The 23621-nt window shown below is 39.8% G+C and overlaps 39 non-coding genes and 2 pseudogenes across 39 annotated transcripts; all 41 read left to right on the forward strand.

Annotated features, from left to right (window-relative positions):
- Positions 1-390: 390 nt before the first annotated feature.
- Positions 391-509, forward strand: LOC130615843 (5S ribosomal RNA). The gene has a single exon (XR_008976930.1). It is a non-coding gene; the product is annotated as a 5S ribosomal RNA (ribosomal RNA).
- Positions 510-959: 450 nt separating this feature from the next.
- Positions 960-1078, forward strand: LOC130617464 (5S ribosomal RNA). Its single transcript, XR_008978542.1, has one exon. It is a non-coding gene; the product is annotated as a 5S ribosomal RNA (ribosomal RNA).
- A 450-nt stretch (positions 1079-1528) lies between these two features.
- Positions 1529-1647, forward strand: LOC130619992 (5S ribosomal RNA). Its single transcript, XR_008980725.1, has one exon. It is a non-coding gene; the product is annotated as a 5S ribosomal RNA (ribosomal RNA).
- Positions 1648-2097: 450 nt separating this feature from the next.
- LOC130617674 (5S ribosomal RNA) lies at positions 2098-2216 on the forward strand. The gene has a single exon (XR_008978751.1). It is a non-coding gene; the product is annotated as a 5S ribosomal RNA (ribosomal RNA).
- Positions 2217-2666: 450 nt separating this feature from the next.
- Positions 2667-2785, forward strand: LOC130617192 (5S ribosomal RNA). The gene has a single exon (XR_008978270.1). It is a non-coding gene; the product is annotated as a 5S ribosomal RNA (ribosomal RNA).
- A 450-nt stretch (positions 2786-3235) lies between these two features.
- On the forward strand, positions 3236-3354 carry LOC130619993 (5S ribosomal RNA). Its single transcript, XR_008980726.1, has one exon. It is a non-coding gene; the product is annotated as a 5S ribosomal RNA (ribosomal RNA).
- A 450-nt stretch (positions 3355-3804) lies between these two features.
- Positions 3805-3923, forward strand: LOC130616593 (5S ribosomal RNA). The gene has a single exon (XR_008977674.1). It is a non-coding gene; the product is annotated as a 5S ribosomal RNA (ribosomal RNA).
- A 450-nt stretch (positions 3924-4373) lies between these two features.
- LOC130615845 (5S ribosomal RNA) lies at positions 4374-4492 on the forward strand. The gene has a single exon (XR_008976931.1). It is a non-coding gene; the product is annotated as a 5S ribosomal RNA (ribosomal RNA).
- Positions 4493-4942: 450 nt separating this feature from the next.
- On the forward strand, positions 4943-5061 carry LOC130617465 (5S ribosomal RNA). Its single transcript, XR_008978543.1, has one exon. It is a non-coding gene; the product is annotated as a 5S ribosomal RNA (ribosomal RNA).
- Positions 5062-5511: 450 nt separating this feature from the next.
- LOC130616594 (5S ribosomal RNA) lies at positions 5512-5630 on the forward strand. Its single transcript, XR_008977675.1, has one exon. It is a non-coding gene; the product is annotated as a 5S ribosomal RNA (ribosomal RNA).
- A 450-nt stretch (positions 5631-6080) lies between these two features.
- LOC130615846 (5S ribosomal RNA) lies at positions 6081-6199 on the forward strand. Its single transcript, XR_008976932.1, has one exon. It is a non-coding gene; the product is annotated as a 5S ribosomal RNA (ribosomal RNA).
- A 450-nt stretch (positions 6200-6649) lies between these two features.
- Positions 6650-6768, forward strand: LOC130616528 (5S ribosomal RNA). Its single transcript, XR_008977610.1, has one exon. It is a non-coding gene; the product is annotated as a 5S ribosomal RNA (ribosomal RNA).
- Positions 6769-7218: 450 nt separating this feature from the next.
- LOC130616529 (5S ribosomal RNA) lies at positions 7219-7337 on the forward strand. Its single transcript, XR_008977611.1, has one exon. It is a non-coding gene; the product is annotated as a 5S ribosomal RNA (ribosomal RNA).
- A 450-nt stretch (positions 7338-7787) lies between these two features.
- LOC130616595 (5S ribosomal RNA) lies at positions 7788-7906 on the forward strand. Its single transcript, XR_008977676.1, has one exon. It is a non-coding gene; the product is annotated as a 5S ribosomal RNA (ribosomal RNA).
- Positions 7907-8356: 450 nt separating this feature from the next.
- On the forward strand, positions 8357-8475 carry LOC130615847 (5S ribosomal RNA). Its single transcript, XR_008976933.1, has one exon. It is a non-coding gene; the product is annotated as a 5S ribosomal RNA (ribosomal RNA).
- Positions 8476-8925: 450 nt separating this feature from the next.
- On the forward strand, positions 8926-9044 carry LOC130616530 (5S ribosomal RNA). The gene has a single exon (XR_008977612.1). It is a non-coding gene; the product is annotated as a 5S ribosomal RNA (ribosomal RNA).
- Positions 9045-9493: 449 nt separating this feature from the next.
- Positions 9494-9612, forward strand: LOC130615760 (5S ribosomal RNA). The gene has a single exon (XR_008976846.1). It is a non-coding gene; the product is annotated as a 5S ribosomal RNA (ribosomal RNA).
- Positions 9613-10062: 450 nt separating this feature from the next.
- Positions 10063-10181, forward strand: LOC130616534 (5S ribosomal RNA). The gene has a single exon (XR_008977615.1). It is a non-coding gene; the product is annotated as a 5S ribosomal RNA (ribosomal RNA).
- A 450-nt stretch (positions 10182-10631) lies between these two features.
- Positions 10632-10750, forward strand: LOC130616097 (5S ribosomal RNA). The gene has a single exon (XR_008977181.1). It is a non-coding gene; the product is annotated as a 5S ribosomal RNA (ribosomal RNA).
- Positions 10751-11200: 450 nt separating this feature from the next.
- Positions 11201-11319, forward strand: LOC130619994 (5S ribosomal RNA). The gene has a single exon (XR_008980727.1). It is a non-coding gene; the product is annotated as a 5S ribosomal RNA (ribosomal RNA).
- Positions 11320-11769: 450 nt separating this feature from the next.
- Positions 11770-11888, forward strand: LOC130617881 (5S ribosomal RNA). Its single transcript, XR_008978957.1, has one exon. It is a non-coding gene; the product is annotated as a 5S ribosomal RNA (ribosomal RNA).
- Positions 11889-12338: 450 nt separating this feature from the next.
- Positions 12339-12457, forward strand: LOC130616098 (5S ribosomal RNA). The gene has a single exon (XR_008977182.1). It is a non-coding gene; the product is annotated as a 5S ribosomal RNA (ribosomal RNA).
- Positions 12458-12907: 450 nt separating this feature from the next.
- Positions 12908-13026, forward strand: LOC130619995 (5S ribosomal RNA). Its single transcript, XR_008980728.1, has one exon. It is a non-coding gene; the product is annotated as a 5S ribosomal RNA (ribosomal RNA).
- A 450-nt stretch (positions 13027-13476) lies between these two features.
- LOC130619996 (5S ribosomal RNA) lies at positions 13477-13595 on the forward strand. The gene has a single exon (XR_008980730.1). It is a non-coding gene; the product is annotated as a 5S ribosomal RNA (ribosomal RNA).
- Positions 13596-14045: 450 nt separating this feature from the next.
- On the forward strand, positions 14046-14164 carry LOC130619997 (5S ribosomal RNA). The gene has a single exon (XR_008980731.1). It is a non-coding gene; the product is annotated as a 5S ribosomal RNA (ribosomal RNA).
- A 450-nt stretch (positions 14165-14614) lies between these two features.
- Positions 14615-14733, forward strand: LOC130615927 (5S ribosomal RNA). The gene has a single exon (XR_008977013.1). It is a non-coding gene; the product is annotated as a 5S ribosomal RNA (ribosomal RNA).
- Positions 14734-15183: 450 nt separating this feature from the next.
- On the forward strand, positions 15184-15302 carry LOC130616099 (5S ribosomal RNA). The gene has a single exon (XR_008977183.1). It is a non-coding gene; the product is annotated as a 5S ribosomal RNA (ribosomal RNA).
- A 450-nt stretch (positions 15303-15752) lies between these two features.
- On the forward strand, positions 15753-15871 carry LOC130619998 (5S ribosomal RNA). The gene has a single exon (XR_008980732.1). It is a non-coding gene; the product is annotated as a 5S ribosomal RNA (ribosomal RNA).
- Positions 15872-16321: 450 nt separating this feature from the next.
- On the forward strand, positions 16322-16440 carry LOC130615761 (5S ribosomal RNA). The gene has a single exon (XR_008976848.1). It is a non-coding gene; the product is annotated as a 5S ribosomal RNA (ribosomal RNA).
- A 450-nt stretch (positions 16441-16890) lies between these two features.
- On the forward strand, positions 16891-17009 carry LOC130618660 (5S ribosomal RNA; annotated as a pseudogene).
- A 449-nt stretch (positions 17010-17458) lies between these two features.
- LOC130619999 (5S ribosomal RNA) lies at positions 17459-17577 on the forward strand. The gene has a single exon (XR_008980733.1). It is a non-coding gene; the product is annotated as a 5S ribosomal RNA (ribosomal RNA).
- Positions 17578-18027: 450 nt separating this feature from the next.
- Positions 18028-18146, forward strand: LOC130616532 (5S ribosomal RNA). The gene has a single exon (XR_008977613.1). It is a non-coding gene; the product is annotated as a 5S ribosomal RNA (ribosomal RNA).
- Positions 18147-18595: 449 nt separating this feature from the next.
- Positions 18596-18714, forward strand: LOC130615762 (5S ribosomal RNA). Its single transcript, XR_008976849.1, has one exon. It is a non-coding gene; the product is annotated as a 5S ribosomal RNA (ribosomal RNA).
- A 450-nt stretch (positions 18715-19164) lies between these two features.
- LOC130616535 (5S ribosomal RNA) lies at positions 19165-19283 on the forward strand. Its single transcript, XR_008977616.1, has one exon. It is a non-coding gene; the product is annotated as a 5S ribosomal RNA (ribosomal RNA).
- A 450-nt stretch (positions 19284-19733) lies between these two features.
- On the forward strand, positions 19734-19852 carry LOC130620000 (5S ribosomal RNA). The gene has a single exon (XR_008980734.1). It is a non-coding gene; the product is annotated as a 5S ribosomal RNA (ribosomal RNA).
- A 450-nt stretch (positions 19853-20302) lies between these two features.
- On the forward strand, positions 20303-20421 carry LOC130616019 (5S ribosomal RNA). The gene has a single exon (XR_008977104.1). It is a non-coding gene; the product is annotated as a 5S ribosomal RNA (ribosomal RNA).
- A 450-nt stretch (positions 20422-20871) lies between these two features.
- Positions 20872-20990, forward strand: LOC130616756 (5S ribosomal RNA). The gene has a single exon (XR_008977835.1). It is a non-coding gene; the product is annotated as a 5S ribosomal RNA (ribosomal RNA).
- A 451-nt stretch (positions 20991-21441) lies between these two features.
- Positions 21442-21560, forward strand: LOC130617551 (5S ribosomal RNA). Its single transcript, XR_008978628.1, has one exon. It is a non-coding gene; the product is annotated as a 5S ribosomal RNA (ribosomal RNA).
- A 450-nt stretch (positions 21561-22010) lies between these two features.
- Positions 22011-22129, forward strand: LOC130618717 (5S ribosomal RNA; annotated as a pseudogene).
- Positions 22130-22578: 449 nt separating this feature from the next.
- LOC130620001 (5S ribosomal RNA) lies at positions 22579-22697 on the forward strand. Its single transcript, XR_008980735.1, has one exon. It is a non-coding gene; the product is annotated as a 5S ribosomal RNA (ribosomal RNA).
- Positions 22698-23147: 450 nt separating this feature from the next.
- LOC130620004 (5S ribosomal RNA) lies at positions 23148-23266 on the forward strand. The gene has a single exon (XR_008980737.1). It is a non-coding gene; the product is annotated as a 5S ribosomal RNA (ribosomal RNA).
- The last annotated feature ends 355 nt before the right edge of the window (positions 23267-23621 follow it).

Below are 23621 nucleotides of genomic sequence, written 5' to 3' on the forward strand. Positions count from 1 at the left end.
TAGCCGCTGAGTAAATCAAGAAAGAGACATGATTAGAAGTTGCTTTCCCAGAAAAACGGCTATAATCGTGCTGCAATAAATGCGCCACGTCGCAAATGAATGGATTACGAGCGTCAGAAAAAGAAAATGGCGATGTACTTAGTTTGCTGACTAACTTTGTCATATGAAAATTAAGTCTGAAAGTAGCCTAGATTGCATTCGTTGGAACTTTTTACCGGAAATCTTAAAGCGCATGGTTGTTGTAAATAATGGATAGCGCTTAAAAAGAGCTTTCAAATGCACATAAACACGACCTATTTCGGATAAACCAGTCAAGAAATATGATCTTTAAAGCTTAAACCATTTTCGATGTAATGTGCTAATAAATCGTAGATATCTGCCCGTTTGTTTGTCTACGACCATACCACGATGAACACACCTGTTCTCGTCCGATCACGGAAGTTAAGCATCGTCGGGCCGGGATAGTACTTGGATGGGGTACCGCCTGGGAACTCCCGGTGTCGTAGGCTATTGACTTTTTCACGTCACATTATTTATCATTACGACTGTGACGTATCTTTTTTACGCAATAGCCGCTGAGTAAATCAAGTAAGAGACATGATTAGAAGTTGCTTTCCCTTAAAAAGGGCTACAATCTTGCTGCAATAAATGCGCCACGTCGCAAATGAATAGATTAAGAGCGTCAGACAAAGAAAATGGCGATGTAGTTAATTTGCTAATTAACTTTGTCATATGAAAATTAAGTCTGAAAGTACCCTAGATTGCCTTCGTTGGAACTTTTTACCGGAAATCTTAAAGCGCATTATTGTCGTAAAGAATCGATAGCGCTTAAAAAGAGCTTTCAAATGCACATAAACACGACCTATTTCTGATCACCCAGTCAAGAAATATGATCTTTAAAATTTGAACCATTTTCGATGTAATGTGCTAATAAATCGTAGATATCTGCCCGTTTGTTTGTCTACGACCATACCACGATGAACACACCTGTTCTCGTCCGATCACGGAAGTTAAGCACCGTCGGGCCGGGATAGTATTTGGATGGGGAACCACCTGGGAACTCCCGGTGTCGTAGGCTATTGACTTTTTCACGTTACATTATTTATCATTACGACTGTGACGTATCTTTTTTACGCAATAGCCGCTGATTAAATCAAGTAAGAGACATGATTAGAAGTTTCTTTCCCTTAAAAAGGGCTACAATCTTGCTGCAATAAATTCGCCACGTCGCAAATGAATGGATTACGAGCGTCAGACAAAGTAAATGGCGATGTACTTACTTTGCTAACTAACTTTGTCATATGAAAATTAAGTCTGAAAGTACCCTAAATTGCCTTCGTTGGAACTTTTTACCGGAAATCTTAAAGCGCATTATTGTCGTAAAGAATCGATAGCGCTTAAAAAGAGGTTTCAAATGCACATAAACACGAACTATTTCCGATCACCCAGTCAAGAATTATGATCTTTAAAATTTGAACCATATTCGATGTAATGTGCTAATAAATCGTAGATGTCTGCCCGTTTGTTTGTCTACGACCATACCACGATGAACACACCTGTTCTCGTCCGATCACGGAAGTTAAGCATCGTCGGGCCGGGATAGTACTTGGATGGGGGACCGCCTGGGAACTCCCGGTGTCGTAGGCTATTGACCTTTTCACGTTACATTATTTATCATTACGACTGTGACGTATCTTTTTTACGCAATAGCCGCTGAGTAAATCAAGTAAGAGACATGATTAGAAGTTGCTTTCCCTTAAAAAGGGCTACAATCTTGCTGCAATAAATTCGCCACGTCGCAAATGAATGGATTAAGAGCGTCAGACAAAGAAAATGGCGATGTAGTTAATTTGCTAATTAACTTTGTCATATGAAAATTAAGTCTGAAAGTACCCTAGATTGCCTTCGTTGGAACTTTTTACCGGAAATTATAAAGCGCATTATTGTCGTAAAGAATCGATAGCGCTTAAAAAGAGCTTTCAAATGCACATAAACACGACCTATTTCCGATCACCCAGTCAAGAAATATGATCTTTAAAATTTGAACCATTTTCGATGTAATGTGCTAATAAATCGTAGATATCTGCCCGTTTGTTTGTCTACGACCATACCACAATGAACACACCTGTTCTCGTCCGATCACGGAAGTTAAGCAACGTCGGGCCGGGATAGTACTTGGATGGGGAACCGCCTGGGAACTCCCGGTGTCGTAGGCTATTGAGTTTTTCACGTTACATTATTTATCATTACGACTGTGACGTATCTTTTTTACGCAATAGCTGCTGAGTAAATCAAGTAAGAGACATGATTAGAAGTTTCTTTCCCTTAAAAAGGGCTACAATCTTGCTGCAATAAATTCGCCACGTCGCAAATGAATGGATTACGAGCGTCAGACAAAGTAAATGGCGATGTACTTACTTTGCTAACTAACTTTGTCATATGAAAATTAAGTCTGAAAGTACCCTAAATTGCCTTCGTTGGAACTTTTTACCGGAAATCTTAAAGCGCATTATTGTCGTAAAGAATCGATAGCGCTTAAAAAGAGGTTTCAAATGCACATAAACACGAACTATTTCCGATCAACCAGTCAAGAATTATGATCTTTAAAATTTGAACCATTTTCGATGTAATGTGCTAATAAATCGTAGATATCTGCCCGTATGTTTGTCTACGACCATACCACGATGAACACACCTGTTGTCGTCCGATCACGGAAGTTAAGCATCGTCGGGCCGGGATAGTACTTGGATGGGGGACCGCCTGGGAACTCCCGGTGTCGTAGGCTATTGACCTTTTCACGTTACATTATTTATCATTACGACTGTGACGTATCTTTTTTACGCAATAGCCGCTGAGTAAATCAAGTAAGAGACATGATTAGAAGTTGCTTTCCCTTAAAAAGGGCTACAATCTTGCTGCAATAAATTCGCCACGTCGCAAATGAATGGATTACGAGCGTCAGACAAAGTAAATGGCGATGTACTTACTTTGCTAACTAACTTTGTCATATGAAAATTAAGTCTGAAAGTACCCTAAATTGCCTTCGTTGGAACTTTTTACCGGAAATCTTAAAGCGCATTATTGTCGTAAAGAATCGATAGCGCTTAAAAAGAGCTTTCAAATGCACATAAACACGAACTATTTCCGATCACCCAGTCAAGAATTATGATCTTTAAAATTTGAACCATTTTCGATGTAATGTGCTAATAAATCGTAGATATCTGCCCGTTTGTTTGTCTACGACCATACCACGATGAACACACCTGTTCTCGTCCGATCACGGAAGTTAAGCATCGTCGGGCCGGGATAGTACTTGGATGGGGGACCGCCTGGGAACTCCCGGTGTCGTAGGCTATTGACCTTTTCACGTTACATTATTTATCATTACGACTGTGACGTATCTTTTTTACGCAATAGCCGCTGAGTAAATCAAGTAAGAGACATGATTAGAAGTTGCTTTCCCTTAAAAAGGGCTACAATCTTGCTGCAATAAATTCGCCACGTCGCAAATGAATGGATTACGAGCGTCAGACAAAGTAAATGGCGATGTACTTACTTTGCTAACTAACTTTGTCATATGAAAATTAAGTCTGAAAGTACCCTAAATTGCCTTCGTTGGAACTTTTTACCGGAAATCTTAAAGCGCATTATTGTCGTAAAGAACCGATAGCGCTTAAAAAGAGCTTTCAAATGCACATAAACACGAACTATTTCCGATCACCCAGTCAAGAATTATGATCTTTAAAATTTGAACCATTTTTGATGTAATGTGCTAATAAATCGTAGATATCTGCCCGTTTGTTTGTCTACGACCATACCACGATGAACACACCTGTTCTCGTCCGATCACGGAAGTTAAGCATGGTCGGGCCGGGATAGTACTTGGATGGGGGACCGCCTGGGAACTCCCGGTGTCGTAGGTTATTGACTTTTTCACGTTACATTATTTTTCATTACGACTGTGACGTATCTTTTTTACGCAATAGCCGCTGAGTAAATCAAGAAAGAGACATGATTAGAAGTTGCTTTCCCAGAAAAACGGCTATAATCGTGCTGCAATAAATGCGCCACGTCGCAAATGAATGGATTACGAGCGTCAGAAAAAGAAAATGGCGATGTACTTAGTTTGCTGACTAACTTTGTCATATGAAAATTAAGTCTGAAAGTAGCCTAGATTGCATTCGTTGGAACTTTTTACCGGAAATCTTAAAGCGCATGGTTGTTGTAAATAATGGATAGCGCTTAAAAAGAGCTTTCAAATGCACATAAACACGACCTATTTCGGATAAACCAGTCAAGAAATATGATCTTTAAAGCTTAAACCATTTTCGATGTAATGTGCTAATAAATCGTAGATATCTGCCCGTTTGTTTGTCTACGACCATACCACGATGAACACACCTGTTCTCGTCCGATCACGGAAGTTAAGCATCGTCGGGCCGGGATAGTACTTGGATGGGGTACCGCCTGGGAACTCCCGGTGTCGTAGGCTATTGACTTTTTCACGTCACATTATTTATCATTACGACTGTGACGTATCTTTTTTACGCAATAGCCGCTGAGTAAATCAAGTAAGAGACATGATTAGAAGTTGCTTTCCCTTAAAAAGGGCTACAATCTTGCTGCAATAAATGCGCCACGTCGCAAATGAATAGATTAAGAGCGTCAGACAAAGAAAATGGCGATGTAGTTAATTTGCTAATTAACTTTGTCATATGAAAATTAAGTCTGAAAGTACCCTAGATTGCCTTCGTTGGAACTTTTTACCGGAAATCTTAAAGCGCATTATTGTCGTAAAGAATCGATAGCGCTTAAAAAGAGCTTTCAAATGCACATAAACACGACCTATTTCTGATCACCCAGTCAAGAAATATGATCTTTAAAATTTGAACCATTTTCGATGTAATGTGCTAATAAATCGTAGATATCTGCCCGTTTGTTTGTCTACGACCATACCACGATGAACACACCTGTTCTCGTCCGATCACGGAAGTTAAGCACCGTCGGGCCGGGATAGTATTTGGATGGGGAACCACCTGGGAACTCCCGGTGTCGTAGGCTATTGACTTTTTCACGTTACATTATTTATCATTACGACTGTGACGTATCTTTTTTACGCAATAGCCGCTGATTAAATCAAGTAAGAGACATGATTAGAAGTTTCTTTCCCTTAAAAAGGGCTACAATCTTGCTGCAATAAATTCGCCACGTCGCAAATGAATGGATTACGAGCGTCAGACAAAGTAAATGGCGATGTACTTACTTTGCTAACTAACTTTGTCATATGAAAATTAAGTCTGAAAGTACCCTAAATTGCCTTCGTTGGAACTTTTTACCGGAAATCTTAAAGCGCATTATTGTCGTAAAGAACCGATAGCGCTTAAAAAGAGCTTTCAAATGCACATAAACACGAACTATTTCCGATCACCCAGTCAAGAATTATGATCTTTAAAATTTGAACCATTTTTGATGTAATGTGCTAATAAATCGTAGATATCTGCCCGTTTGTTTGTCTACGACCATACCACGATGAACACACCTGTTCTCGTCCGATCACGGAAGTTAAGCATGGTCGGGCCGGGATAGTACTTGGATGGGGGACCGCCTGGGAACTCCCGGTGTCGTAGGTTATTGACTTTTTCACGTTACATTATTTTTCATTACGACTGTGACGTATCTTTTTTACGCAATAGCCGCTGAGTAAATCAAGAAAGAGACATGATTAGAAGTTGCTTTCCCAGAAAAACGGCTACAATCGTGCTGCAATAAATGCGCCACGTCGCAAATGAATGGATTACGAGCGTCAGACAAAGAAAATGGCGATGTACTTAGTTTGCTGACTAACTTTGTCATATGAAAATTAAGTCTGAAAGTAGCCTAGATTGCATTCGTTGGAACTTTTTACCGGAAATCTTAAAGCGCATGGTTGTTGTAAATAATGGATAGCGCTTAAAAAGAGCTTTCAAATGCACATAAACACGACCTATTTCGGATAAACCAGTCAAGAAATATGATCTTTAAAGCTTAAACCATTTTCGATGTAATGTGCTAATAAATCGTAGATATCTGCCCGTTTGTTTGTCTACGACCATACCACGATGAACACACCTGTTCTCGTCCGATCACGGAAGTTAAGCATCGTCGGGCCGGGATAGTACTTGGATGGGGTACCGCCTGGGAACTCCCGGTGTCGTAGGCTATTGACTTTTTCACGTCACATTATTTATCATTACGACTGTGACGTATCTTTTTTACGCAATAGCCGCTGAGTAAATCAAGTAAGAGACATGATTAGAAGTTGCTTTCCCTTAAAAAGGGCTACAATCTTGCTGCAATAAATGCGCCACGTCGCAAATGAATGGATTAAGAGCGTCAGACAAAGAAAATGGCGATGTAGTTAATTTGCTAATTAACTTTGTCATATGAAAATTAAGTCTGAAAGTACCCTAGATTGCCTTCGTTGGAACTTTTTACCGGAAATCTTAAAGCGCATTATTGTCGTAAAGAATCGATAGCGCTTAAAAAGAGCTTTCAAATGCACATAAACACGACCTATTTCTGATCACCCAGTCAAGAAATATGATCTTTAAAATTTGAACCATTTTCGATGTAATGTGCTAATAAATCGTAGATATCTGCCCGTTTGTTTGTCTACGACCATACCACGATGAACACACCTGTTCTCGTCCGATCACGGAAGTTAAGCATCGTCGGGCCGGGATAGTATTTGGATGGGGAACCACCTGGGAACTCCCGGTGTCGTAGGCTATTGACTTTTTCACGTTACATTATTTATCATTACGACTGTGACGTATCTTTTTTACGCAATAGCCGCTGATTAAATCAAGTAAGAGACATGATTAGAAGTTTCTTTCCCTTAAAAAGGGCTACAATCTTGCTGCAATAAATTCGCCACGTCGCAAATGAATGGATTAAGAGCGTCAGACAAAGAAAATGGCGATGTAGTTAATTTGCTAATTAACTTTGTCATATGAAAATTAAGTCTGAAAGTACCCTAGATTGCCTTCGTTGGAACTTTTTACCGGAAATCTTAAAGCGCATTATTGTCGTAAAGAATCGATAGCGCTTAAAAAGAGCTTTCAAATGCACATAAACACGACCTATTTCTGATCACCCAGTCAAGAAATATGATCTTTAAAATTTGAACCATTTTCGATGTAATGTGCTAATAAATCGTAGATATCTGCCCGTTTGTTTGTCTACGACCATACCACGATGAACACACCTGTTCTCGTCCGATCACGGAAGTTAAGCATCGTCGGGCCGGGATAGTATTTGGATGGGGAACCACCTGGGAACTCCCGGTGTCGTAGGCTATTGACTTTTTCACGTTACATTATTTATCATTACGACTGTGACGTATCTTTTTTACGCAATAGCCGCTGATTAAATCAAGTAAGAGACATGATTAGAAGTTTCTTTCCCTTAAAAAGGGCTACAATCTTGCTGCAATAAATTCGCCACGTCGCAAATGAATGGATTACGAGCGTCAGACAAAGTAAATGGCGATGTACTTACTTTGCTAACTAACTTTGTCATATGAAAATTAAGTCTGAAAGTACCCTAAATTGCCTTCGTTGGAACTTTTTACCGGAAATCTTAAAGCGCATTATTGTCGTAAAGAACCGATAGCGCTTAAAAAGAGCTTTCAAATGCACATAAACACGAACTATTTCCGATCACCCAGTCAAGAATTATGATCTTTAAAATTTGAACCATTTTTGATGTAATGTGCTAATAAATCGTAGATATCTGCCCGTTTGTTTGTCTACGACCATACCACGATGAACACACCTGTTCTCGTCCGATCACGGAAGTTAAGCATGGTCGGGCCGGGATAGTACTTGGATGGGGGACCGCCTGGGAACTCCCGGTGTCGTAGGTTATTGACTTTTTCACGTTACATTATTTTTCATTACGACTGTGACGTATCTTTTTTACGCAATAGCCGCTGAGTAAATCAAGAAAGAGACATGATTAGAAGTTGCTTTCCCAGAAAAACGGCTACAATCGTGCTGCAATAAATGCGCCACGTCGCAAATGAATGGATTACGAGCGTCAGACAAAGAAAATGGCGATGTACTTATTTTGCTGACTAACTTTGTCATATGAAAATTAAGTCTGAAAGTAGCCTAGATTGCATTCGTTGGAACTTGTTACCGGAAATCTTAAAGCGCATGGTTGTTGTAAATAATGGATAGCGCTTAAAAAGAGCTTTCAAATGCACATAAACACGACCTATTTCGGATAAACCAGTCAAGAAATATGATCTTTAAAGCTTAAACCATTTTCGATGTAATGTGCTAATAAATCGTAGATATCTGCCCGTTTGTTTGTCTACGACCATACCACGATGAACACACCTGTTCTCGTCCGATCACGGAAGTTAAGCATCGTCGGGCCGGGATAGTACTTGGATGGGGTACCGCCTGGGAACTCCCGGTGTCGTAGGCTATTGACTTTTTCACGTCACATTATTTATCATTACGACTGTGACGTATCTTTTTTACGCAATAGCCGCTGAGTAAATCAAGTAAGAGACATGATTAGAAGTTGCTTTCCCTTAAAAAGGGCTACAATCTTGCTGCAATAAATGCGCCACGTCGCAAATGAATGGATTAAGAGCGTCAGACAAAGAAAATGGCGATGTAGTTAATTTGCTAATTAACTTTGTCATATGAAAATTAAGTCTGAAAGTACCCTAGATTGCCTTCGTTGGAACTTTTTACCGGAAATCTTAAAGCGCATTATTGTCGTAAAGAATCGATAGCGCTTAAAAAGAGCTTTCAAATGCACATAAACACGACCTATTTCTGATCACCCAGTCAAGAAATATGATCTTTAAAATTTGAACCATTTTCGATGTAATGTGCTAATAAATCGTAGATATCTGCCCGTTTGTTTGTCTACGACCATACCACGATGAACACACCTGTTCTCGTCCGATCACGGAAGTTAAGCATCGTCGGGCCGGGATAGTATTTGGATGGGGAACCACCTGGGAACTCCCGGTGTCGTAGGCTATTGACTTTTTCACGTTACATTATTTATCATTACGACTGTGACGTATCTTTTTTACGCAATAGCCGCTGATTAAATCAAGTAAGAGACATGATTAGAAGTTTCTTTCCCTTAAAAAGGGCTACAATCTTGCTGCAATAAATTCGCCACGTCGCAAATGAATGGATTAAGAGCGTCAGACAAAGAAAATGGCGATGTAGTTAATTTGCTAATTAACTTTGTCATATGAAAATTAAGTCTGAAAGTACCCTAGATTGCCTTCGTTGGAACTTTTTACCGGAAATCTTAAAGCGCATTATTGTCGTAAAGAATTGATAGCGCTTAAAAAGAGCTTTCAAATGCACATAAACACGACCTATTTCCGATCACCCAGTCAAGAAATATGATCTTTAAAATTTGAACCATTTTCGATGTAATGTGCTAATAAATCGTAGATATCTGCCGTTTGTTTGTCTACGACCATACCACGATGAACACACCTGTTCTCGTCCGATCACGGAAGTTAAGCATCGTCGGGCCGGGATAGTACTTGGATGGGGAACCGCCTGGGAACTCCCGGTGTCGTAGGCTATTGACTTTTTCACGTTACATTATTTATCATTACGACTGTGACGTATCTTTTTTACGCAATAGCCGCTGAGTAAATCAAGTAAGAGACATGATTAGAAGTTTCTTTCCCTTAAAAAGGGCTACAATCTTGCTGCAATAAATTCGCCACGTCGCAAATGAATGGACTAAGAGGGTCAGACAAAGAAAATGGCGATGTAGTTAATTTGCTAATTAACTTTGTCATATGAAAATTAAGTCTGAAACTACCCTAGATTGCCTTCGTTGGAACTTTTTACCGGAAATCTTAAAGCGCATTATTGTCGTAAAGAATCGATAGCGCTTAAAAAGAGCTTTCAAATGCACATAAACACGACCTATTTCCGATCACCCAGTCAAGAAGTATGATCTTTAAAATTTGAACCATTTTCGATGTAATGTGCTAATAAATCGTAGATATCTGCCCGTTTGTTTGTCTACGACCATACCACGATGAACACACCTGTTCTCGTCCGATCACGGAAGTTAAGCATCGTCGGGCCGGGATAGTACTTGGATGGGGAACCGCCTGGGAACTCTCGGTGTCGTAGGCTATTGACTTTTTCACGTTACATTATTTATCATTACGACTGTGACGTATCTTTTTTACGCAATAGCCGCTGAGTAAATCAAGTAAGAGACATGATTAGAAGTTTCTTTCCCTTAAAAAGGGCTACAATCTTGCTGCAATAAATTCGCCACGTCGCAAATGAATGGATTACGAGCGTCAGACAAAGTAAATGGCGATGTACTTACTTTGCTAACTAACTTTGTCATATGAAAATTAAGTCTGAAAGTACCCTAAATTGCCTTCGTTGGAACTTTTTACCGGAAATCTTAAAGCGCATTATTGTCGTAAAGAATCGATAGCGCTTAAAAAGAGGTTTCAAATGCACATAAACACGAACTATTTCCGATCAACCAGTCAAGAATTATGATCTTTAAAATTTGAACCATTTTCGATGTAATGTGCTAATAAATCGTAGATATCTGCCCGTATGTTTGTCTACGACCATACCACAATGAACACACCTGTTCTCGTCCGATCACGGAAGTTAAGCATCGTCGGGCCGGGATAGTACTTGGATGGGGGACCGCCTGGGAACTCCCGGTGTCGTAGGCTATTGACCTTTTCACGTTACATTATTTATCATTACGACTGTGACGTATCTTTTTTACGCAATAGCCGCTGAGTAAATCAAGTAAGAGACATGATTAGAAGTTGCTTTCCCTTAAAAAGGGCTACAATCTTGCTGCAATAAATTCGCCACGTCGCAAATGAATGGATTACGAGCGTCAGACAAAGTAAATGGCGATGTACTTACTTTGCTAACTAACTTTGTCATATGAAAATTAAGTCTGAAAGTACCCTAAATTGCCTTCGTTGGAACTTTTTACCGGAAATCTTAAAGCGCATTATTGTTGTAAAGAATCGATAGCGCTTAAAAAGAGCTTTCAAATGCACATAAACACGAACTATTTCCGATCACCCAGTCAAGAATTATGATCTTTAAAATTTGAACCATTTTTGATGTAATGTGCTAATAAATCGTAGATATCTGCCCGTATGTTTGTCTACGACCATACCACGATGAACACACCTGTTCTCGTCCGATCACGGAAGTTAAGCATCGTCGGGCCGGGATAGTACTTGGATGGGGGACCGCCTGGGAACTCCCGGTGTCGTAGGCTATTGACTTTTTCACGTTACATTATTAATCACTACGACTGTGATGTATCTTTTTTACGCAATAGCCGCTGAGTAAATCAAGAAAAAGACATGATTAGAAGTTGCTTTCCCAGCAAAACGGCTACAATCGTGCTGCAATAAATGCGCCACGTCGCAAATGAATGGATTACGAGCGTCAGACAAAGAAAATGGCGATGTACTTACTTTGCTAACTAACTTTGTCATATGAAAATTAAGTCTGAAAGTACCCTAGATTGCCTTCGTTGGAACTTTTTACCGGAAATCTTAAAGCGCATTATTGTCGTAAAGAATCGATAGCGCTTAAAAAGAGCTTTCAAATGCACATAAACACGACCTATTTCCGATCACCCAGTCAAGAAGTATGATCTTTAAAATTTGAACCATTTTCGATGTAATGTGCTAATAAATCGTAGATATCTGCCCGTTTGTTTGTATACGACCATACCACGATGAACACACCTGTTCTCGTCCGGTCACGGAAGTTAAGCATCGTCGGGCCGGGATAGTACTTGGATGGGGAACCGCCTGGGAACTCTCGGTGTCGTAGGCTATTGACTTTTTCACGTTACATTATTTATCATTACGACTGTGACGTATCTTTTTTACGCAATAGCCGCTGAGTAAATCAAGTAAGAGACATGATTAGAAGTTTCTTTCCCTTAAAAAGGGCTATAATCTTGCTGCAATAAATTCGCCACGTCGCAAATGAATGGATTACGAGCGTCAGACAAAGTAAATGGCGATGTACTTACTTTGCTAACTAACTTTGTCATATGAAAATTAAGTCTGAAAGTACCCTAAATTGCCTTCGTTGGAACTTTTTACCGGAAATCTTAAAGCGCATTATTGTCGTAAAGAATCGATAGCGCTTAAAAAGAGGTTTCAAATGCACATAAACACGAACTATTTCCGATCAACCAGTCAAGAATTATGATCTTTAAAATTTGAACCATTTTCGATGTAATGTGCTAATAAATCGTAGATATCTGCCCGTATGTTTGTCTACGACCATACCACAATGAACACACCTGTTCTCGTCCGATCACGGAAGTTAAGCATCGTCGGGCCGGGATAGTACTTGGATGGGGGACCGCCTGGGAACTCCCGGTGTCGTAGGCTATTGACCTTTTCACGTTACATTATTTATCATTACGACTGTGACGTATCTTTTTTACGCAATAGCCGCTGAGTAAATCAAGTAAGAGACATGATTAGAAGTTGCTTTCCCTTAAAAAGGGCTACAATCTTGCTGCAATAAATTCGCCACGTCGCAAATGAATGGATTACGAGCGTCAGACAAAGTAAATGGCGATGTACTTACTTTGCTAACTAACTTTGTCATATGAAAATTAAGTCTGAAAGTACCCTAAATTGCCTTCGTTGGAACTTTTTACCGGAAATCTTAAAGCGCATTATTGTTGTAAAGAATCGATAGCGCTTAAAAAGAGCTTTCAAATGCACATAAACACGAACTATTTCCGATCACCCAGTCAAGAATTATGATCTTTAAAATTTGAACCATTTTTGATGTAATGTGCTAATAAATCGTAGATATCTGCCCGTATGTTTGTCTACGACCATACCACGATGAACACACCTGTTCTCGTCCGATCACGGAAGTTAAGCATCGTCGGGCCGGGATAGTACTTGGATGGGGGACCGCCTGGGAACTCCCGGTGTCGTAGGCTATTGACTTTTTCACGTTACATTATTAATCACTACGACTGTGATGTATCTTTTTTACGCAATAGCCGCTGAGTAAATCAAGAAAAAGACATGATTAGAAGTTGCTTTCCCAGCAAAACGGCTACAATCGTGCTGCAATAAATGCGCCACGTCGCAAATGAATGGATTACGAGCGTCAGACAAAGAAAATGGCGATGTACTTACTTTGCTAACTAACTTTGTCATATGAAAATTAAGTCTGAAAGTACCCTAAATTGCCTTCGTTGGAACTTTTTACCGGAAATCTTAAAGCGCATTATTGTCGTAAAGAATCGATAGCGCTTAAAAAGAGCTTTCAAATGCACATAAACACGAACTATTTCCGATCACCCAGTCAAGAATTATGATCTTTAAAATTTGAACCATTTTCGATGTAATGTGCTAATAAATCGTAGATATCTGCCCGTATGTTTGTCTACGACCATACCACGATGAACACACCTGTTCTCGTCCGATCACGGAAGTTAAGCATCGTCGGGCCGGGATAGTACTTGGATGGGGGACCGCCTGGGAACTCCCGGTGTCGTAGGCTATTGACCTTTTCACGTTACATTATTTATCATTACGACTGTGACGTATCTTTTTTACGCAATAGCCGCTGAGTAAATCAAGTAAGAGACATGATTAGAAGTTGCTTTCCCTTAAAAAGGGCTACAATCTTGCTGCAATAAATTCGCCACGTCGCAAATGAATGGATTACGAGCGTCAGACAAAGTAAATGGCGATGTACTTACTTTGCTAACTAACTTTGTCATATGAAAATTAAGTCTGAAAGTACCCTAAATTGCCTTCGTTGGAACTTTTTACCGGAAATCTTAAAGCGCATTATTGTTGTAAAGAATCGATAGCGCTTAAAAAGAGCTTTCAAATGCACATAAACACGAACTATTTCCGATCACCCAGTCAAGAATTATGATCTTTAAAATTTGAACCATTTTTGATGTAATGTGCTAATAAATCGTAGATATCTGCCCGTATGTTTGTCTACGACCATACCACGATGAACACACCTGTTCTCGTCCGATCACGGAAGTTAAGCATCGTCGGGCCGGGATAGTACTTGGATGGGGGACCGCCTGGGAACTCCCGGTGTCGTAGGCTATTGACTTTTTCACGTTACATTATTAATCACTACGACTGTGATGTATCTTTTTTACGCAATAGCCGCTGAGTAAATCAAGAAAAAGACATGATTAGAAGTTGCTTTCCCAGCAAAACGGCTACAATCGTGCTGCAATAAATGCGCCACGTCGCAAATGAATGGATTACGAGCGTCAGACAAAGAAAATGGCGATGTACTTACTTTGCTAACTAACTTTGTCATATGAAAATTAAGTCTGAAAGTACCCTAAATTGCCTTCGTTGGAACTTTTTACCGGAAATCTTAAAGCGCATTATTGTCGTAAAGAATCGATAGCGCTTAAAAAGAGCTTTCAAATGCACATAAACACGAACTATTTCCGATCACACAGTCAAGAATTATGATCTTTAAAATTTGAACCATTTTCGATGTAATGTGCTAATAAATCGTAGATATCTGCCCGTATGTTTGTCTACGACCATACCACGATGAACACACCTGTTCTCGTCCGATCACGGAAGTAAAGCATCGTCGGGCCGGGATAGTACTTGGATGGGGGACCGCCTGGGAACTCCCGGTGTCGTAGGCTATTGACTTTTTCACGTTTCATTATTAATCATTGCGACTGTGACGTATCTTTTTTACGCAATAGCCGCTGAGTAAATCAAGTAAGAGACATGATTAGAAGTTTCTTTCCCTTAAAAAGGGCTACAATCTTGCTGCAATAAATTCGCCACGTCGCAAATGAATAGATTACGAGCGTCAGACAAAGTAAATGGCGATGTACTTACTTTGCTAACTAACTTTGTCATATGAAAATTAAGTCTGAAAGTACCCTAAATTGCCTTCGTTGGAACTTTTTACCGGAAATCTTAAAGCGCATTATTGTCGTAAAGAATCGATAGCGCTTAAAAAGATGTTTCAAATGCACATAAACACGAACTATTTCCGATCACCCAGTCAAGAATTATGATCTTTAAAATTTGAACCATTTTCGATGTAATGTGCTAATAAATCGTAGATATCTGCCCGTATGTTTGTCTACGACCATACCACAATGAACACACCTGTTCTCGTCCGATCACGGAAGTTAAGCATCGTCGGGCCGGGATAGTACTTGGATGGGGGACCGCCTGGGAACTCCCGGTGTCGTAGGCTATTGACCTTTTCACGTTACATTATTTATCATTACGACTGTGACGTATCTTTTTTACGCAATAGCCGCTGAGTAAATCAAGTAAGAGACATGATTAGAAGTTGCTTTCCCTTAAAAAGGGCTACAATCTTGCTGCAATAAATTCGCCACGTCGCAAATGAATGGATTACGAGCGTCAGACAAAGTAAATGGCGATGTACTTACTTTGCTAACTAACTTTGTCATATGAAAATTAAGTCTGAAAGTACCCTAAATTGCCTTCGTTGGAACTTTTTACCGGAAATCTTAAAGCGCATTATTGTCGTAAAGAATCGATAGCGCTTAAAAAGAGCTTTCAAATGCACATAAACACGAACTATTTCCGATCACCCAGTCAAGAATTATGATCTTTAAAATTTGAACCATTTTCGATGTAATGTGCTAATAAATCGTAGATATCTGCCCGTATGTTTGTCTACGACCATACCACGATGAACACACCTGTTCTCGTCCGATCACGGAAGTTAAGCATCGTCGGGCCGGGATAGTACTTGGATGGGGGACCGCCTGGGAACTCCCGGTGTCGTAGGCTATTGACTTTTTCACGTTACATTATTAATCATTACGACTGTGATGTATCTTTTTTACGCAATAGCCGCTGAGTAAATCAAGAAAGAGACATGATTAGAAGTTGCTTTCCCAGCAAAACGGCTACAATCGTGCTGCAATAAATGCGCCACGTCGCAAATGAATGGATTACGATCGTCAGACAAAGAAAATGGCGATGTACTTACTTTGCTAACTAACTTTGTCATATGAAAATTAAGTCTGAAAGTACCCTAAATTGCCTTCGTTGGAACTTTTTACCGGAAATCTTAAAGCGCATTATTGTCGTAAAGACTCGATAGCGCTTAAAAAGAGCTTTCAAATGCACATAAACACGAACTATTTCCGATCACCCAGTCAAGAATTATGATCTTTAAAATTTGAACCATTTTCGATGTAATGTGCTAATAAATCGTAGATATCTGCCCGTATGTTTGTCTACGACCATACCACGATGAACACACCTGTTCTCGTCCGATCACGGAAGTTAAGCATCGTCGGGCCGGGATAGTACTTGGATGGGGAACCGCCTGGGAACTCCCGGTGTCGTAGGCTATTGACTTTTTCACGTCACATTATTTATCATTACGACTGTGACGTATCTTTTTTACGCAATAGCCGCTGAGTAAATCAAGTAAGAGGCATGATTAGAAGTTGCTTTCCCTTAAAAAGGGCTACAATCTTGCTGCAATAAATGTGCCACGTCGCAAATGAATGGATTAAGAGCGTCAGACAAAGAAAATGGCGATGTAGTTACTTTGCTAATTAACTTTGTCATATGAAAACTAAGTCTGAAAGTACCCCAGATTGCCTTCGTTGGAACTTTTTACCGGAAATCTTAAAGCGCATGGTTGTCGTAAATAATGGATAGCGCTTGAAAAGAGCTTTCAAATGCACATAAACACGACCTATTTCGGATAAACCAGTCAAGAAATATGATCTTTAAAGCTTAAACCATTTTCGATGTAATGTGCTAATAAATCGTAGATATCTGCCCGTTTGTTTGTCTACGACCATACCACGATGAACTCACCTGTTCTCGTCCGATCACGGAAGTTAAGCATCGTCGGGCCGAGATAGTACTTGGATGGCGAACCGCCTGGAAACTCCTGGTAACGTAGGCTATTGACTTTTTCACGTTACATTATTTATCATTACGACTGTGACGTATTTTTTTACGCAATAGCCGCTGAGTAAATCAAGTAAGAGACATGATTAGAAGTTGCTTTCCCTTAAAAAGGGCTACAATCTTGCTGCAATAAATGCGCCACGTCGCAAATGAATGGATTAAGAGCGTCAGACAAAGAAAATGGCGATGTAGTTACTTTGCTAATTAACTTTGTCATATGAAAATTAAGTCTGAAAGTACCCCAGATTGCCTTCGTTGGAACTTTTTACAGGAAATCTTAAAGCGCATGGTTGTCGTAAATAATGGATAGCGCTTGAAAAGAGCTTTCAAATGCACATAAACACGAACTATTTCCGATCACCCAGTCAAGAATTATGATCTTTAAAATTTGAACTATTTTCGATGTAATGTGCTAATAAATCGTAGATATCTACCCGTATGTTTGTCTACGACCATACCACGATGAACACACCTGTTCTCGTCCGATCACGGAAGTTAAGCATCGTCGGGCCGGGATAGTACTTGGATGGGGGACCGCCTGGGAACTCCCGGTGTCGTAGGCTATTGACTTTTTCACGTTACATTATTTATCATTACGATTGTGACGTATCTTTTTTACGCAATAGCCGCTGAGTAAATCATATAAGCGACTTGATTAGAAGTTTCTTTCCCTTCAAAACGGCTACGATCTGGCTGCAATTAATGCGCCACGTCGCAAATGAATGGATTACGAGCGTCAGACAAAGAAAATGGCGATGTAGTTAATTTGCTAATTAACTTTGTCATATGAAAATTAAGTCTGAAAGTACCCTAGATTGCCTTCGTTGGAACTTTTTACCGGAAATCTTAAAGCGCATTATTGTCGTAAAGAATCGATAGCGCTTAAAAAGAGCTTTCAAATGCACATAAACACGACCTATTTCTGATCACCCAGTCAAGAAATATGATCTTTAAAATTTGAACCATTTTCGATGTAATGTGCTAATAAATCGTAGATATCTGCCCGTTTGTTTGTCTACGACCATACCACGATGAACACACCTGTTCTCGTCCGATCACGGAAGTTAAGCATCGTCGGGCCGGGATAGTATTTGGATGGGGAACCACCTGGGAACTCCCGGTGTCGTAGGCTATTGACTTTTTCACGTTACATTATTTATCATTACGACTGTGACGTATCTTTTTTACGCAATAGCCGCTGATTAAATCAAGTAAGAGACATGATTAGAAGTTTCTTTCCCTTAAAAAGGGCTACAATCTTGCTGCAATAAATTCGCCACGTCGCAAATGAATGGATTAAGAGCGTCAGACAAAGAAAATGGCGATGTAGTTAATTTGCTAATTAACTTTGTCATATGAAAATTAAGTCTGAAAGTACCCTAGATTGCCTTCGTTGGAACTTTTTACCGGAAATCTTAAAGCGCATTATTGTCGTAAAGAATTGATAGCGCTTAAAAAGAGCTTTCAAATGCACATAAACACGACCTATTTCCGATCACCCAGTCAAGAAATATGATCTTTAAAATTTGAACCATTTTCGATGTAATGTGCTAATAAATCGTAGATATCTGCCGTTTGTTTGTCTACGACCATACCACGATGAACACACCTGTTCTCGTCCGATCACGGAAGTTAAGCATCGTCGGGCCGGGATAGTACTTGGATGGGGAACCGCCTGGGAACTCCCGGTGTCGTAGGCTATTGACTTTTTCACGTTACATTATTTATCATTACGACTGTGACGTATCTTTTTTACGCAATAGCCGCTGAGTAAATCAAGTAAGAGACATGATTAGAAGTTTCTTTCCCTTAAAAAGGGCTACAATCTTGCTGCAATAAATTCGCCACGTCGCAAATGAATGGACTAAGAGGGTCAGACAAAGAAAATGGCGATGTAGTTAATTTGCTAATTAACTTTGTCATATGAAAATTAAGTCTGAAAGTACCCTAGATTGCCTTCGTTGGAACTTTTTACCGGAAATCTTAAAGCGCATTATTGTCGTAAAGAATCGATAGCGCTTAAAAAGAGCTTTCAAATGCACATAAACACGACCTATTTCCGATCACCCAGTCAAGAAGTATGATCTTTAAAATTTGAACCATTTTCGATGTAATGTGCTAATAAATCGTAGATATCTGCCCGTTTGTTTGTCTACGACCATACCACGATGAACACACCTGTTCTCGTCCGATCACGGAAGTTAAGCATCGTCGGGCCGGGATAGTACTTGGATGGGGAACCGCCTGGGAACTCTCGGTGTCGTAGGCTATTGACTTTTTCACGTTACATTATTTATCATTACGACTGTGACGTATCTTTTTTACGCAATAGCCGCTGAGTAAATCAAGTAAGAGACATGATTAGAAGTTTCTTTCCCTTAAAAAGGGCTACAATCTTGCTGCAATAAATTCGCCATGTCGCAAATGAATGGATTACGAGCGTCAGACAAAGTAAATGGCGATGTACTTACTTTGCTAACTAACTTTGTCATATGAAAATTAAGTCTGAAAGTACCCTAAATTGCCTTCGTTGGAACTTTTTACCGGAAATCTTAAAGCGCATTATTGTCGTAAAGAATCGATAGCGCTTAAAAAGAGGTTTCAAATGCACATAAACACGAACTATTTCCGATCACCCAGTCAAGAATTATGATCTTTAAAATTTGAACCATTTTTGATGTAATGTGCTAATAAATCGTAGATATCTGCCCGTATGTTTGTCTACGACCATACCACGATGAACACACCTGTTCTCGTCCGATCACGGAAGTTAAGCATCGTCGGGCCGGGATAGTACTTGGATGGGGGACCGCCTGGGAACTCCCGGTGTCGTAGGCTATTGACTTTTTCACGTTACATTATTAATCACTACGACTGTGATGTATCTTTTTTACGCAATAGCCGCTGAGTAAATCAAGAAAAAGACATGATTAGAAGTTGCTTTCCCAGCAAAACGGCTACAATCGTGCTGCAATAAATGCGCCACGTCGCAAATGAATGGATTACGAGCGTCAGACAAAGAAAATGGCGATGTACTTACTTTGCTAACTAACTTTGTCATATGAAAATTAAGTCTGAAAGTACCCTAAATTGCCTTCGTTGGAACTTTTTACCGGAAATCTTAAAGCGCATTATTGTCGTAAAGAATCGATAGCGCTTAAAAAGAGCTTTCAAATGCACATAAACACGAACTATTTCCGATCACCCAGTCAAGAATTATGATCTTTAAAATTTGAACCATTTTCGACGTAATGTGCTAATAAATCGTAGATATCTGCCCGTATGTTTGTCTACGACCATACCACGATGAACACACCTGTTCTCGTCCGATCACGGAAGTTAAGCATCGTCGGGCCGGGATAGTACTTGGATGGGGGACCGCCTGGAAACTCCTGGTGTCGTAGGCTATTGACTTTTTCACGTCACATTATTTATCATTACGACTGTGACGTATCTTTTTAACGCAATAGCCGCTGAGTAAATCAAGTAAGAGGCATGATTAGAAGTTGCTTTCCCTTAAAAAGGGCTACAATCTTGCTGCAATAAATGTGCCACGTCGCAAATGAATGGATTAAGAGCGTCCGACAAAGAAAATGGCGATGTAGTTACTTTGCTAATTAACTTTGTCATATGAAAATTATGACTGAAAGTACCCTAGATTGCCTTCGTTGGAACTTTTTATCGGAAATCTTAAAGCGCATTATTGTCGTAAAGAATCGATAGCGCTTAAAAAGAGCTTTCAAATGCACATAAACACGACCTATTTCTGATCACCCAGTCAAGAAATATGATCTTTAAAATTTGAACCATTTTCGATGTAATGTGCTAATAAATCGTAGATATCTGCCCGTTTGTTTGTCCACGACCATACCACGATGAACACACCTGTTCTCGTCCGATCACGGAAGTTAAGCATCGTCGGGCCGGGATAGTACTTGGATGGGGAACCGCCTGGGAACTCCCGGTGTCGTAGGCTATTGAGTTTTTCACGTTACATTATTTATCATTACGACTGTGACGTATCTTTTTTTACGCAATAGCCGCTGAGTAAATCAAGTAAGAGACATGATTAGAAGTTTCTTTCCCTTAAAAAGGGCTACAATCTTGCTGCAATAAATTCGCCACGTCGCAAATGAATAGATTACGAGCGTCAGACAAAGTAAATGGCGATGTACTTACTTTGCTAACTAACTTTGTCATATGAAAATTAAGTCTGAAAGTACCCTAAATTGCCTTCGTTGGAACTTTTTACCGGAAATCTTAAAGCGCATTATTGTCGTAAAGAATCGATAGCGCTTAAAAAGATGTTTCAAATGCACATAAACACGAACTATTTCCGATCACCCAGTCAAGAATTATGATCTTTAAAATTTGAACCATTTTCGATGTAATGTGCTAATAAATCGTAGATATCTGCCCGTATGTTTGTCTAAGACCATACCACAATGAACACACCTGTTCTCGTCCGATCACGGAAGTTAAGCATCGTCGGGCCGGGATAGTACTTGGATGGGGGACCGCCTGGGAACTCCCGGTGTCGTAGGCTATTGACCTTTTCACGTTACATTATTTATCATTACGACTGTGACGTATCTTTTTTACGCAATAGCCGCTGAGTAAATCAAGTAAGAGACATGATTAGAAGTTGCTTTCCCTTAAAAAGGGCTACAATCTTGCTGCAATAAATTCGCCACGTCGCAAATGAATGGATTACGAGCGTCAGACAAAGTAAATGGCGATGTACTTACTTTGCTAACTAACTTTGTCATATGAAAATTAAGTGTGAAAGTACCCTAAATTGCCTTCGTTGGAACTTTTTACCGGAAATCTTAAAGCGCATTATTGTCGTAAAGAATCGATAGCGCTTAAAAAGAGCTTTCAAATGCACATAAACACGAACTATTTCCGATCACCCAGTCAAGAATTATGATCTTTAAAATTTGAACCATTTTCGATGTAATGTGCTAATAAATCGTAGATATCTGCCCGTATGTTTGTCTACGACCATACCACGATGAACTCACCTGTTCTCGTCCGATCACGGAAGTTAAGCATCGTCGGGCCGAGATAGTACTTGGATGGCGAACTGCCTGGAAACTCCTGGTAACGTAGGCTATTGACTTTTTCACGTTACATTATTTATCATTACGACTGTGACGTATTTTTTTACGCAATAGCCGCTGAGTAAATCAAGTAAGAGACATGATTAGAAGTTGCTTTCCCTTAAAAAGGGCTACAATCTTGCTGCAATAAATGCGCCACGTCGCAAATGAATGGATTAAGAGCGTCAGACAAAGAAAATGGCGATGTAGTTACTTTGCTAATTAACTTTGTCATATGAAAATTAAGTCTGAAAGTACCCCAGATTGCCTTCGTTGGAACTTTTTACAGGAAATCTTAAAGCGCATGGTTGTCGTAAATAATGGATAGCGCTTGAAAAGAGCTTTCAAATGCACATAAACACGAACTATTTCCGATCACCCAGTCAAGAATTATGATCTTTAAAATTTGAACTATTTTCGATGTAATGTGCTAATAAATCGTAGATATCTACCCGTATGTTTGTCTACGACCATACCACGATGAACACACCTGTTCTCGTCCGATCACGGAAGTTAAGCATCGTCGGGCCGGGATAGTACTTGGATGGGGGACCGCCTGGGAACTCCCGGTGTCGTAGGCTATTGACTTTTTCACGTTACATTATTTATCATTACGATTGTGACGTATCTTTTTTACGCAATAGCCGCTGAGTAAATCATATAAGCGACTTGATTAGAAGTTTCTTTCCCTTCAAAACGGCTACGATCTGGCTGCAATTAATGCGCCACGTCGCAAATGAATGGATTACGAGCGTCAGACAAAGAAAATGGCGATGTAGTTAATTTGCTAATTAACTTTGTCATATGAAAATTAAGTCTGAAAGTACCCTAGATTGCCTTCGTTGGAACTTTTTACCGGAAATCTTAAAGCGCATTATTGTCGTAAAGAATCGATAGCGCTTAAAAAGAGCTTTCAAATGCACATAAACACGACCTATTTCTGATCACCCAGTCAAGAAATATGATCTTTAAAATTTGAACCATTTTCGATGTAATGTGCTAATAAATCGTAGATATCTGCCCGTATGTTTGTCTACGACCATACCACGATGAACACACCTGTTCTCGTCCGATCACGGAAGTTAAGCATCGTCGGGCCGGGATAGTACTTGGATGGGGGACCGCCTGGGAACTCCCGGTGTCGTAGGCTATTGACTTTTTCACGTTACATTATTAATCACTACGACTGTGATGTATCTTTTTTACGCAATAGCCGCTGAGTAAATCAAGAAAAAGACATGATTAGAAGTTGCTTTCCCAGCAAAACGGCTACAATCGTGCTGCAATAAATGCGCCACGTCGCAAATGAATGGATTACGAGCGTCAGACAAAGAAAATGGCGATGTACTTACTTTGCTAACTAACTTTGTCATATGAAAATTAAGTCTGAAAGTACCCTAAATTGCCTTCGTTGGAACTTTTTACCGGAAATCTTAAAGCGCATTATTGTCGTAAAGAATCGATAGCGCTTAAAAAGAGCTTTCAAATGCACATAAACACGAACT

Source organism: Hydractinia symbiolongicarpus, chromosome 11 (genome assembly GCF_029227915.1).
Source record: "Hydractinia symbiolongicarpus strain clone_291-10 chromosome 11, HSymV2.1, whole genome shotgun sequence".
NCBI classification, from domain to species: Eukaryota; Metazoa; Cnidaria; class Hydrozoa; order Anthoathecata; family Hydractiniidae; genus Hydractinia; species Hydractinia symbiolongicarpus.